The sequence below is a fragment of the Carlito syrichta genome, unplaced genomic scaffold (assembly GCF_000164805.1).
Source record: "Carlito syrichta isolate Samal-C Ts95f unplaced genomic scaffold, Tarsius_syrichta-2.0.1 Scaffold308718, whole genome shotgun sequence".
Lineage (NCBI taxonomy): Eukaryota > Metazoa > Chordata > Mammalia > Primates > Tarsiidae > Carlito > Carlito syrichta.
The window spans coordinates 118,004-128,724 of record NW_007252814.1 but is presented as its reverse complement, the minus strand read 5'-3'; positions in this window follow the sequence as shown (position 1 = coordinate 128,724).

The window sequence follows — 10,721 nt, the reverse complement described above, 5'->3', positions numbered from 1 at the left end:
CCCAGGGAAGCCTTTCCGAGCCGGGGGCGGAGGCGCCCGCCCAGCCACGTGACGCAGGCGCCACTATAAAAGATCAGGCTCTATTCCCGGTCCCACAGCCACCTGGCGGCTGGACAGGCGCCGCCACCTAGGCCCGGGCGTCGTGCGGCGCCTTCTCTTCGCCCTTCCCGTCCCCTCGCTCCGTCAAGGAAAGTCAGGGCGACCTGAGCACACCCATCTCATGGATGAAGCAACCGAGGCCCTAAGTGTGAGGGTCGTCCAGGGTGCCACGCCCGCCTCCCAGCTGGGGACCTCTGAGAAGGCTGTGAGAACAGGGGATTGGATGGGGGATGAGAGGTGAGGAGGGAGGTCAGAGAAACCTAGAAAAGTAACTACACACGTTGCCTAGATGAAAAAGGAATACATTTCCATGAAAGCAAAGAAGGAAAATAGAGACAAGTTTACAGGTTTATCCCAGCTCTCTCAAGGGAAAGTCTCCCATAACCACATAATAATTTTCATCTTCCCAGACAGACCTACCGTCCACACTCATTGCATGTTTAGAAATTGTCCTATTGCGGGCACAATCAGGGGGCTTTCTGAAGGTGGGGGCTGTGAGGCCTTCAGAGACAGCAGAGCAGCCTGGGGCTCCTTAGTCCTTGCCCTGGATGTGGGATGAGCATATATCATAGGCCCCTGACCCTGACTTTGCCCAGAGTTTGCCAACAACTCTTGGCAGGGCTGTGAGCAGGGGCAGTGGGCAGTGCCAGAGAGAAGTGGTTGAGCCAGTTGGACCAGTGGAGCCTGAGCAGGGTGCCCACACAGCCAGCAGCATTCACCATAGATCCTCCAGCAGTAGAAGAGGCCCTGGGCCCTGGGGCACTTCTGTCACCCCCCATGACCCCCACCCCATGCTGCCCATCAAGGCCCCTGCCTCTGCTCAGGCTGTGTGTCACTCCTGAAATGGTCTTCCCCAAGCTCTTAGCCATTTAACAAGGTCCCACGTAAATGGTCCTCCTCCAGGAAGCCTCCCACATCCTTGCCCCTCTGTTTCCTAGGAGCCCACCTCCACTTCATGTCATCCAGGCCTCTCCTGAAGCATCAAACACACAGTGCAGAAGCTTCGAGTGGGAAGAACTGGCATGCAGCCATCATACTGACTGGCTGTGTTACCTGGAGCAAGTGCCTGACCTCTCTCAGCCCCAGTTTCTAAACCTATAAAATCTCCACCCCTTGGGTTGCTCCAAAGGTAAATTAAAATGTTGGATACAGAGGGCCTAATCCTGTGCCCAGCACTAGAAATAGGCAGCTGGACTGTTCATGTCCATCTCCCCCAGACCAGGAGCTCCCGGGCAGAGATGTGCCTTCTCCCCCAATGCCCAGCAGCCTGCAGTGGGGAGAGGCAGAGGTTAGCAGGGAAGGAGCCTCCCAAGGGGGTTCAGTCTCATCCTCAGACAGCTGCCCACTCCACCACCTTCCCATGCTTGGACCCTGCCTTGCCCACAGGCTTCTGTGGGCACAGTCTGTGACCATCTTGGGCACAGTCTGTGGCCATCTAAGCCACAGCGGCTAGGCAGGCGGCCAGACTTCTGGGCAGGCCTGGACAGCAGGAATGGTGAACCCTTGGGACCAGAAACACAGCCAGCTCCCAGACCAGCCCCTCAGGACCTGTGGGTACTGGGCAGTCATCCCAAGAGTGAGGAGAAGACTGGAATTTCTGAACAAGGGGTGGAATTTGGGGGGTACAGAATCTAAGCCCTCGTGTGGGCCTTGTGTGGACTCTCTCACACCTCCATTCTAGGCCAGTCAGGTGAGGACTCAGGCCAGCTGTGATATCTAGCTGTACCAGGCTTCTCCGGGGTGAGCACTGGAACTAAGACCTCAGCTTCAGGTGTCAGGCCTAGGATCAAGGAGTTTCCAGGTGTGGAGGAGGTATGAGACCCTGCTGGAGGGCCTTGTGAAGAAGATGAACTAGACTTTCAACTTGTTCTCAGATTTCACAACGCGGATACCCAGGACGTTCCTGCTGATGTCTGTCCCAGCTCCCTCATGTTGCCGCAACAGCCCTGCTGGTCTATCTTCTGGAATGTGAGGGTGGCTCCCCTGTGTGAAGGCTGCCTCTCTGGAGGAAGAGCTGGAAGACTGAGGAGGGAAGTTGGAGAAGTGTCAGTGGGTTTGCGTGCTGGACCATAGGTGCTGCAATGGAAGCATCCTGTGGAATCTGACTTTGGGTTCATGTGTGTATACCTATGTGCCAGTGGTAAGTATGTATGGGGGAATGCTTGGATGGAAAGGGGTAGTGGAAATACTTAGTCTTCCCTCCTTGTCCTCAAGTCTTCTCTTTCCACACCACCCACACCAAGCTGCTGGAATCCAGAGGGGAATGCCCCAGGGAAGCTTCTACTGACCCCAGGATTTTCAAGAAGGCAGGCAGCAGCCAAACCACAGTTGCTTGGGGGTACTTGGTGAGTGTGTACTGCATAGCCATGGTACAAAGGAAGAAGAAATGAACTTTCTTCCCCCACGCAGAAGCCCTTCTCCAAGAGAGAGGGTGGGAGGGGGAAAGACCCCCATTCCCTGGACTGGACCCCACCGGGGCTGTGCTAGGCAGCCTTCTGCCCCAGCCCCCACTGTCACTTCCTACCCCAAAATGGTCCCCACCCCAGTCAGGTCCCAATTCACTGCAATTTCTGTCCCTTGCCGCAGGCTCTGCATTCTGACTTCTGCATTCACTCATTTTTCCCCAGGCCACCACCCTGGCCTGGGCTACCAGTATCTCTTATCCAGCTGTGTGTGGTCTCCTCTACTCGGGACACCTCCCCACCCTCAACAATTATTTTTCTCCACAGCAGCCACACAGTTCTCCTAAAGAGTCAAGGACTGCTCACTCCCCAGCCCTGAAGCTCATTGTGGATAAAGTATAAAGGCCAAGGTCCTGCCATGGCCATCTGGCCCAGCCTGGCTTGACTCCTACCTCCCCTCCCTCTGCTAGCCCCAGTTCTAGAAGAAGAACATTGTTTAATTCCTACCAGATGATATCCTTTGACTTCTCACCTCTGAGTCTTTGTCCATGCCCTTCCCTCTGCTTGGTACACCATGCCTAGCTAACTCCATCTCAGTTTTCAGGTAGGTGGTAGCTTAGTTACCACCTCCCCCAGGAAGCCTCTCCTGCTAACCTCCTGAAGCAGGATGCCCTCCATCTATGATATAGTCCAAGATTTCCTCACCTCCCTCTGCCTCATCACCATCCTGTCCAGCTACCAAGCCCCAGTCTAATGCCCACTCCATTTCCACTTCTCTGAGGAAGAAAGAACAGGGGAACCGGGAAGAAGTGAGACTATGGAGTAATCAGAGGACCTCAGGATGCCTCCTACAGCCTGTCCCACCTGCCCTAAAAGACCTCACATGGGAGCTGGTTCCACCTCTCATTTCCAGATCTGTCTCCTGGAGGACTCTACCACTATCTGGGTCCCCTGACTGTGCCACAGCTCTGAGGGAGCCCTTGAAGCTGAGGGGTAGGCCGGACTTCTTGGGTTTTGTCTGATGGGGGTCCAGACAAGTGTGGGGTGAAGCTTCTGGGAGAAGGGCTAACAACTGAGGCTTCTCTCAGGCAAATTTGTGTCCGGGTGATGGTTGTGGCATGGTGGGTCAATATGTTCTCAGGCTCTCCCTCATCCATGCATGTGTATTGGGGTCCTGTGTAAGGTCAGGAGCCCCCTTCTTGTAGGGAGCTCAGTCGCTCTTCTACATGACCTTGAACACAGCACCTTTCCTCTCAGGCTTCAACTCCCTGATCAGAGGCTCATGGAGAGTAGAAAAGAGGAGGGTCTAGCATGGGTCCTGGATCAGAGTGAGTGTTTAATAGATGACTGCTAGTTCTGTCATCACTATTTAATTTTCTTATCATCAGGGTATGTTTTAGAGCCAGACGGGGAAGCTTACATGACCTGGAGCCTTCTGTATAAAACCTAAGGCTCTCAGAAGCTTAATGAAGTCAAGTCATCTAACTCCCTATTGTATAGATGGGGAGACTAAGGCTCCAAGAGGCAAAGTGACTTACCAGCAACGGACTCCAACGGAGCCAAGAACGGAACATGATTCGTTGTTCTTTCCATCCTGTGATCATCAACAAGCACCTACTGTGTGCCGGGCCCTGTGGAGGGCTGGCAAAAAGGGAAGCCTTGGACAACCTCCTTGGGTCCCCTCTCACTGTGGGAGCTTTTCTGTTTTCTTAATAAATCCTACTTTCTTAAAAAAAAAAAAAAAAAAGGGGGGGAAAGCCTCCATCAAAAAGGTGCCCTTGTTGCTGGGCTGGGAAGAGAAAGGAAGAATTCCATGGCGGTAATGGTGGGAAGGCAGGGAAGGCACTCCAGGTGGAAGGAACCACCAGAGTAAAGCTACATCTTGAGGGGCTGGGCATCATACTCACAGGTGCCCCAGGGCAGTTGATGATTCACACTCTCAGTGGCCTTGGAGGTCATGTAAAGCCTGGGCCTATGCTGCAGATAGTGGGAAATGAAGCCTTGCAAAAGGGGTTTTCCTGGCTGAAGCTGGAGGGAAGCAGATCTGGAGGAAGGATATACCAGACAGAGGAAACAGTAAGAGCAAAGGCCTGGAGGCGTGAATGAGTGCAATAGTGCCTTTAAATGATCCAGTAAATGAAGCCATGGCCTTTGTCATTCATATGGATGCTTCCTGGGTCTCCAGGAACCAATAGGGCTGGAACCAGAGTACTATGCCCTGACCCATGCTGGTAATGCCCAAGCCTAATGCAGGGTAGAAACCCAGAGCCTGAGACCTCCACTTGCCCATATGCCCAGCTTCCCTATCCCAAGGAAGTGCTGAGGCTGACAGCCTCCTCCAGGAGCACATGTGAAAGGGCGTGCATGGTTATGAAGCCAGTGAGACCTTCCCACCCACCTTTGCCCTTCTGACCTTTGCCCTCTGAGCCCGGCTGACTCGGTCCTTAATCATGGGCTACTGGAACTCTGGCCAGCAAAGTCAGGGTGAGTGTAGGAGGCTCCTGGGCCACCTGAAGACCCTTCCTTTCCTTCTCTGTCAATTCTAGAACTTGTGCCTATAGGTCCCTGGGCTCCCAGGTGCCATCATCCTGCAAATTGAAACTTAGATCCTACATGTCTTTTTTCCTTCCCTAGCTGCAGGATCACTCCCTTGAGTGCCATCACTGCTGCCTCACACGGCCCCCACCCTTTGAGGGCTGGGTACACTATAGGTGCTTAGCAAAGAACAGCTTTCCTAGGGTGGCATCGCTGTGCCCAGCACTCAGCAACATTGTCAACCATGTGTTTGCTAGCTTCCCCAGGCCCCTGGACCTCCATATGGCAAGCGCTGGGGAGGGCTAGCTCCACAGAAGTCAGGTTGACTGGGGTTGTCCTGGACCTCTGGGGTTTCCTGCACCCAGGAGCACTGGCAGACTCTGGAAGCCCTTCTGGGGCCTAAAGACACCTGGGCTCTGATGGGGGTGGGGGATGTAGACACAGCAGGTAGGAATGTGCCCAAGAGAACAGGGGCAGCCGCATATGACTAAGCTCGGGGCAGGCCTGCCATACTAGTGCCTGTGACTATCTCTAAGTACACAAGCACATACAAGATTCCTTTCCCACCGAAAGCCTGACACCTGGGGTCCCCACTCTCTCACTGCTTCAGGTTGGAGGAGTTTGGATGGGAAGTCACCATCACTTTTTTCATGGTCATCTGGTTGTTGCTGGTGGGTGAGTATAAAGTGCATATGTGCATGCATTCTTGTGTGGGACAGTCATGCTGTGGGAACTGCTGGGTGGGAGGGCAGAGGAAGGCCAGGTGAGCAAGCAAGGGTACGTGGTCCCCAGAGATGGTTCGGGCTCATATCTGCCCTGGAGGCACTCGCACTCCACAGCACCCCAGTGAAAGTTGTGCCAGCCTTTTTCTGCATAAGTCAAGGTCTGAGCAGCTGAGAGAAGGAGGGAAGAGGGGCAGAGCAGAGGAAGACATGGATGAGAGCCTGCCATGCCTCCCTGGCTCCCCCTGCATGCTTCGTGCTGTGTCCCAGAGGCTCTGGAGTACTTGCCATCAGCTCTCTTAACTACACCACGCTCCCCAGAGCAGCCTCTGCTTCCAGGGTCTGAGCAAAGAGGGGACTCTGTGGAGACCGTGGGATCTTGAACCCTGGACGCTGTACTCAGAGGTCAGCCTCCTTGGAAGGGACTCCTCCCTGAAGAATTCAACCTTTGTCCCTGTCTGGTAGCAGCCAGCTGATGTTAGGCTGCCCAAGGGCATTGTCTGGGTATGAAAAATAAAACCTGAAAATTACTGTCCCCACCCAGTACCACAGAACTCTACCAAAAGGTAATTATAGGTGGCCTGGAGTGGCCATCTCTGCCCACAGCCCCAAGCTTGGCAGACCAGGGCCACAGAACTGCAGAGCCCTGCCCTCTGCCCTGTTATTCTGTACCAGTTCAGTTCAGAGTCTTCCAGTTCCCAGCTCCAGGGCCCTCCACCAACCTACAAGCCTCCCAATCTTGGTAGGGGTCCTCTGAGAGTCTTAGTGGCCTCTAATTCTGCAGAAGGTATGGAGAGTGAGAACTTGGTCTCAGATTAGAATCATAGTAAGAATATTAATTCCAGCCCCCACATACCAAGCACTTGCACTCACTACCTACCAGACCCTGAACTAACACTTGAGGCATCTTAACTCACAAGCATCCCACAAAGCCCCTATGATATGGGTACCATCACCAGTCCCATTTTACAGGAGGGAAAACTGAAACCAAGGGAGTCTAAATGACACACCCATGGTTACCCAGACTGACCTGAATTATAGGCCAGAGTTCACAACCACTAGGCTAGCTTACCCCCAAAGTCATAGGAGCACAAGTGAGACACCTGGTACCTGTCCTGGGTACCAGGTGTAGAGACTGGTGTAGAGGTGTTAGCAGCTGGCAGAGGGAGGACAGTGCTTCTTTTCAGGAGGCTCATTCTCCAACTCTGAAGGCTTGTGCAGTCTACTCTTGTGGCCTCATGGGTGGGTGTCTGGGGGAAGATGAGAGATTGGGGAAACAAGGGTAGAAACACAGTCTGGCCCCTCATAGCCAGCCTCTTAGCCATGTCACCTCCACCAGAGCCTGCCCAGATGCTCTCAGCTCAGAGGGAACCTCCTCCTGCCTGTTCCTGCCTGCTCTGGCCCCCGCAAGGTTTTCCCCCTACAGCTTGGGAAGTGGTGTAAGGGCAGAGGCTCCATCTAAGACACTTCTGTGTTCCCTCACACTGTCCTGGGCCGAGTGAGAATGACTGAGTCTGCTGGCCATAGGAGGCTAGGGTCCTGCTCCTTGCACCACAAGGACACATGGCCTGCACCCTAGCCAAGTTTTATCTCTGGAACTTGCCTTGGAAAACTCTTGGTCCCTGCTGACTAGTGAAGGCTGAGTAGTGACTTTTCTTGTCCCTGAGCTGAGGTCTCAGTCAACACTGCCAGGAAGATTTTTGGGTTTTTTTTTTTAACTTTTATTTTTTGTAGAGACGAGGTCTTGTTATGTTGCCTAGGCTGGTCTCAAACTCCTGGGCTCAAGTAATTCTCTAGCCTCGGTCTCCCAAAGTGCTGGGATTACAGACATGAGTTATCAGAGAACTGCCAGGAAGTTCTTATGGGCATCTGACTGACTTCTCACTTGCTGTCTACCATTCTCACTCATTTTCTTCTTCCTGATTCCCTTTCTGGCTCCTGCAGATGTAAATAGGCCATGAGTTCATATTTCTTCTCTCCTACTAAGTGGAAACTCCAAACGACTTATGCACTGACCTTGTTAGTAATCAACAATGAAACCACAGCCTTTATTGAGTCCCCACTCTGTGCTGAGAGCCGAGAAGAGGTGGAAGGAGGGAGCAGCAAATTCCCAGGTGGGCTACTGTGCCCACTTCTGTGCTAGAGGCAGATATTGCTAAGTGATCACAGCACTTCTTGCTGACCTGGAGGGATACCTCTCAGAATCCTTGTCAATACAGCTCTAGGGAGCCCTTGGCAACTAGCTAGAATTGACTCATCAGTGCAAGCCTATATGCCCTCCCTTTGCACCCCGCCTCCTGCTGAGGATTGAGGCCAGGATCAGGCCAGGGCTTCTTGGGCAAAGCTGTCCTTGTGCTGTCCCACCTCGCACTGCCAGTGCCCTGATTTCTTTGTCCTCGTTCTCAATGCCCAACACAGGATGGAGAGAAGGCAGACAGGATCATCTGTCTTCTGTCTCAGGTTCCTGCGAGGCTGCAATAGCCTGGTTAGGGACATGGCCCCAAGTGGCGTGATACCTTTAGATGGAAGGTGTCTGGCCTGCTGCGTCAGAGTATCTTCCACAGTCACTTCCACCCAGAGCCCGAGACCCTCCCCAGATACATGCCTTCTCAGAGCTGCTCTGGGGCCTGGGGATCACAGATCCCCTTGCCAGCCTCCAGCTCCCAAGGTGCTCACTGTGCATTTCTTCCTAGGTCAAGGACAAAAGCCTGGCTTCTTCCTTGCCCTCTCTCATTATTCAGACATGTGGATTAACACTCACTGGTTGCCAGAGTCTGTGAGAAGGGTCGAGGGCCTCCCTGAGCTGAAACAGGGAGTCCCTGACTCAAGGAACTTGAGGCCTGCGGGGGAAAGAGGCAAGTTCCCAGATAGATTGTTAAGAAAGCATAAGACTTGGTGTCAGACATGTCAATCCCAGTGCTGTCACTTGGGCCTCAGTTTCCTTGTCTGTAAAATAAGGATAATAGGAATAATAAACACAATGACACCTGCATCATAGACTTATTTAAGGACCTAACAAGATAATTGATCTCATCTTTCAACATTGTTTGTTGAAGCCGGGCTCGGTGGCTCGGCCTGTAATCCCGTGCCTTGGGAGGCTGAGCTGAGTGGATTGCCTGAGCCCGTAGGTTCGAGACCTGCCTGGGCAACTTGGCGAGACCTCATCTCTACAATAAATAAAAAATTAGCCGGGCGTGGTAGCGCGCACCTGTAGTCCCAGTTACTTGGAAGACTGAGGTGGCAGGATCGCCGGCGCCCAGCAGGTTGAGGCTGCGGTGACCGGGAGCAGCCACTGCACTCCAAACTGGGCGACAGAGTGAGACTCCAACTCAAAAAAAAAAAAACAAAAAACATTGTTTGTTGAGCATCTACTACCTACTACCAACCTCTGCTGCACTCAGCTCTGGGGATATGGCTGATCTCTTGGAGCTGACAATCAGAGGGAGAGTAGTTAAGTCACCAGGAATCATAGTAAGAACCAGGAAATGACCATACAGAGTGAACAGAGCCCAGATGGGGGAAGCCCAGGGACTGAGAGTCAGAGGAACGCTTGACCCCCACCCAGGAAATCAAAATCACGTTCCTGGAGAAGATGACTCCTGAAGGAGGAGGGAGAAAGGTGTTCCAGAGTTTGCAAAGGCTAGTGAGTGAAGACAGTACACATAAAAGTGTCCAGCACTGGGCCACAATGTTTGTTTATAAAATACAAGGTAAGAGAGGGGCCCAACAGCCTGCCCTAGGTGCTGGATGTGGGACAGATGAACTGGGTTAGGCGTGTCCAGGGAGCTGCATTATTTACTGTCCCAGCTATAAAATATTTACACAGGTTTCCTGATGATTTATGGTGTTTGTTTTCCTACCTCAGGGCTCCTGGCAGGTAAACCAGGTGCCCTGCAGCTCACCCCTGGGAGGAGTCCTGAGGCACTGGTAGTGCACTCCTAGCTGGGCCAGAAGGAGGGCTGTGGCCCAGCAGGTCAGACTATTTGCTGTTCTAACGAGTCTTGAGCTGCACAGGCCTGAAACCCCTGCCTTAGCACTCCAGGGCAGAACCAGCAACCCAGGAGTAGAAGAGAGAGGCACCAACAGAAGTTGGGCTATGGGGAGAGGACCGCCCCAGAGCAGAGGTAGAGCAGTCAGGGCCCCGTGCACAGTGCTCTCTGGTTGTGTGACCTCAGGCAAAATGCTGAACCTCTCTTGGCCTGTTTTCTCTCTAGTAAAATGGGGTTAATTACAATATAGTGTTTTGAAGAATAGATTGAGATCACACAGCACAGGGTCTGAGCTCAGTCACAGGAAGCTTGAATTCCTGCATGTTTAATTAAATGTCTGCAAAATGTAATATTAGGACAACCTGTCAACTTTATCACACCTCAACTCACATAAAGTGATTCAAAAGTGTTTTAATGTGGGAAGTGGGTGCGTTTTAACCTGCTGGGGTTGAGAGCTGAAAGTCTGAAAATGCTTTGGAAGGTCCTGACCACAGCTTCCATGGAAGGAGACTAGTAGTCTTCTATGGTCTGCACCTCTCTTGGAGTCTTCCTAGAAGCCTTTCAAGAGGTTTGTTCATTCTCCTCTTCCATTCTGGAAAGGAGGAGCCCTGGACAGTAGAAGGTGGGGTGGGGCTGAAGTGGGCTCCTACCAGGACCAGGAGGGGAAAGGGCCCCTCAGCCCAGGCAGAAGGAGGAGCCCCATACAGCTGGGATCACTTCTGGACCACACGGTGGTAGGTCTGGGCCCATGGCCAATGGGCTCACAGGGACATCAAAATCAGGCTCTTAGTCGGGCTCAGTGGCTCATCCTGTAATCCTGTGCCTTTGGGAGGCTGAGGTGAGTAGATTGCCTGAGCCCACGGGTTCAAGACCCGCATGGGCAACTTGGCAAGACCTCATCTCTACAATAAATCAAAAATTAGCCAGGTGTGGTAGTGCGAGCCTGTAGTTCCAGCTACTTGGAAGGCTGAGGC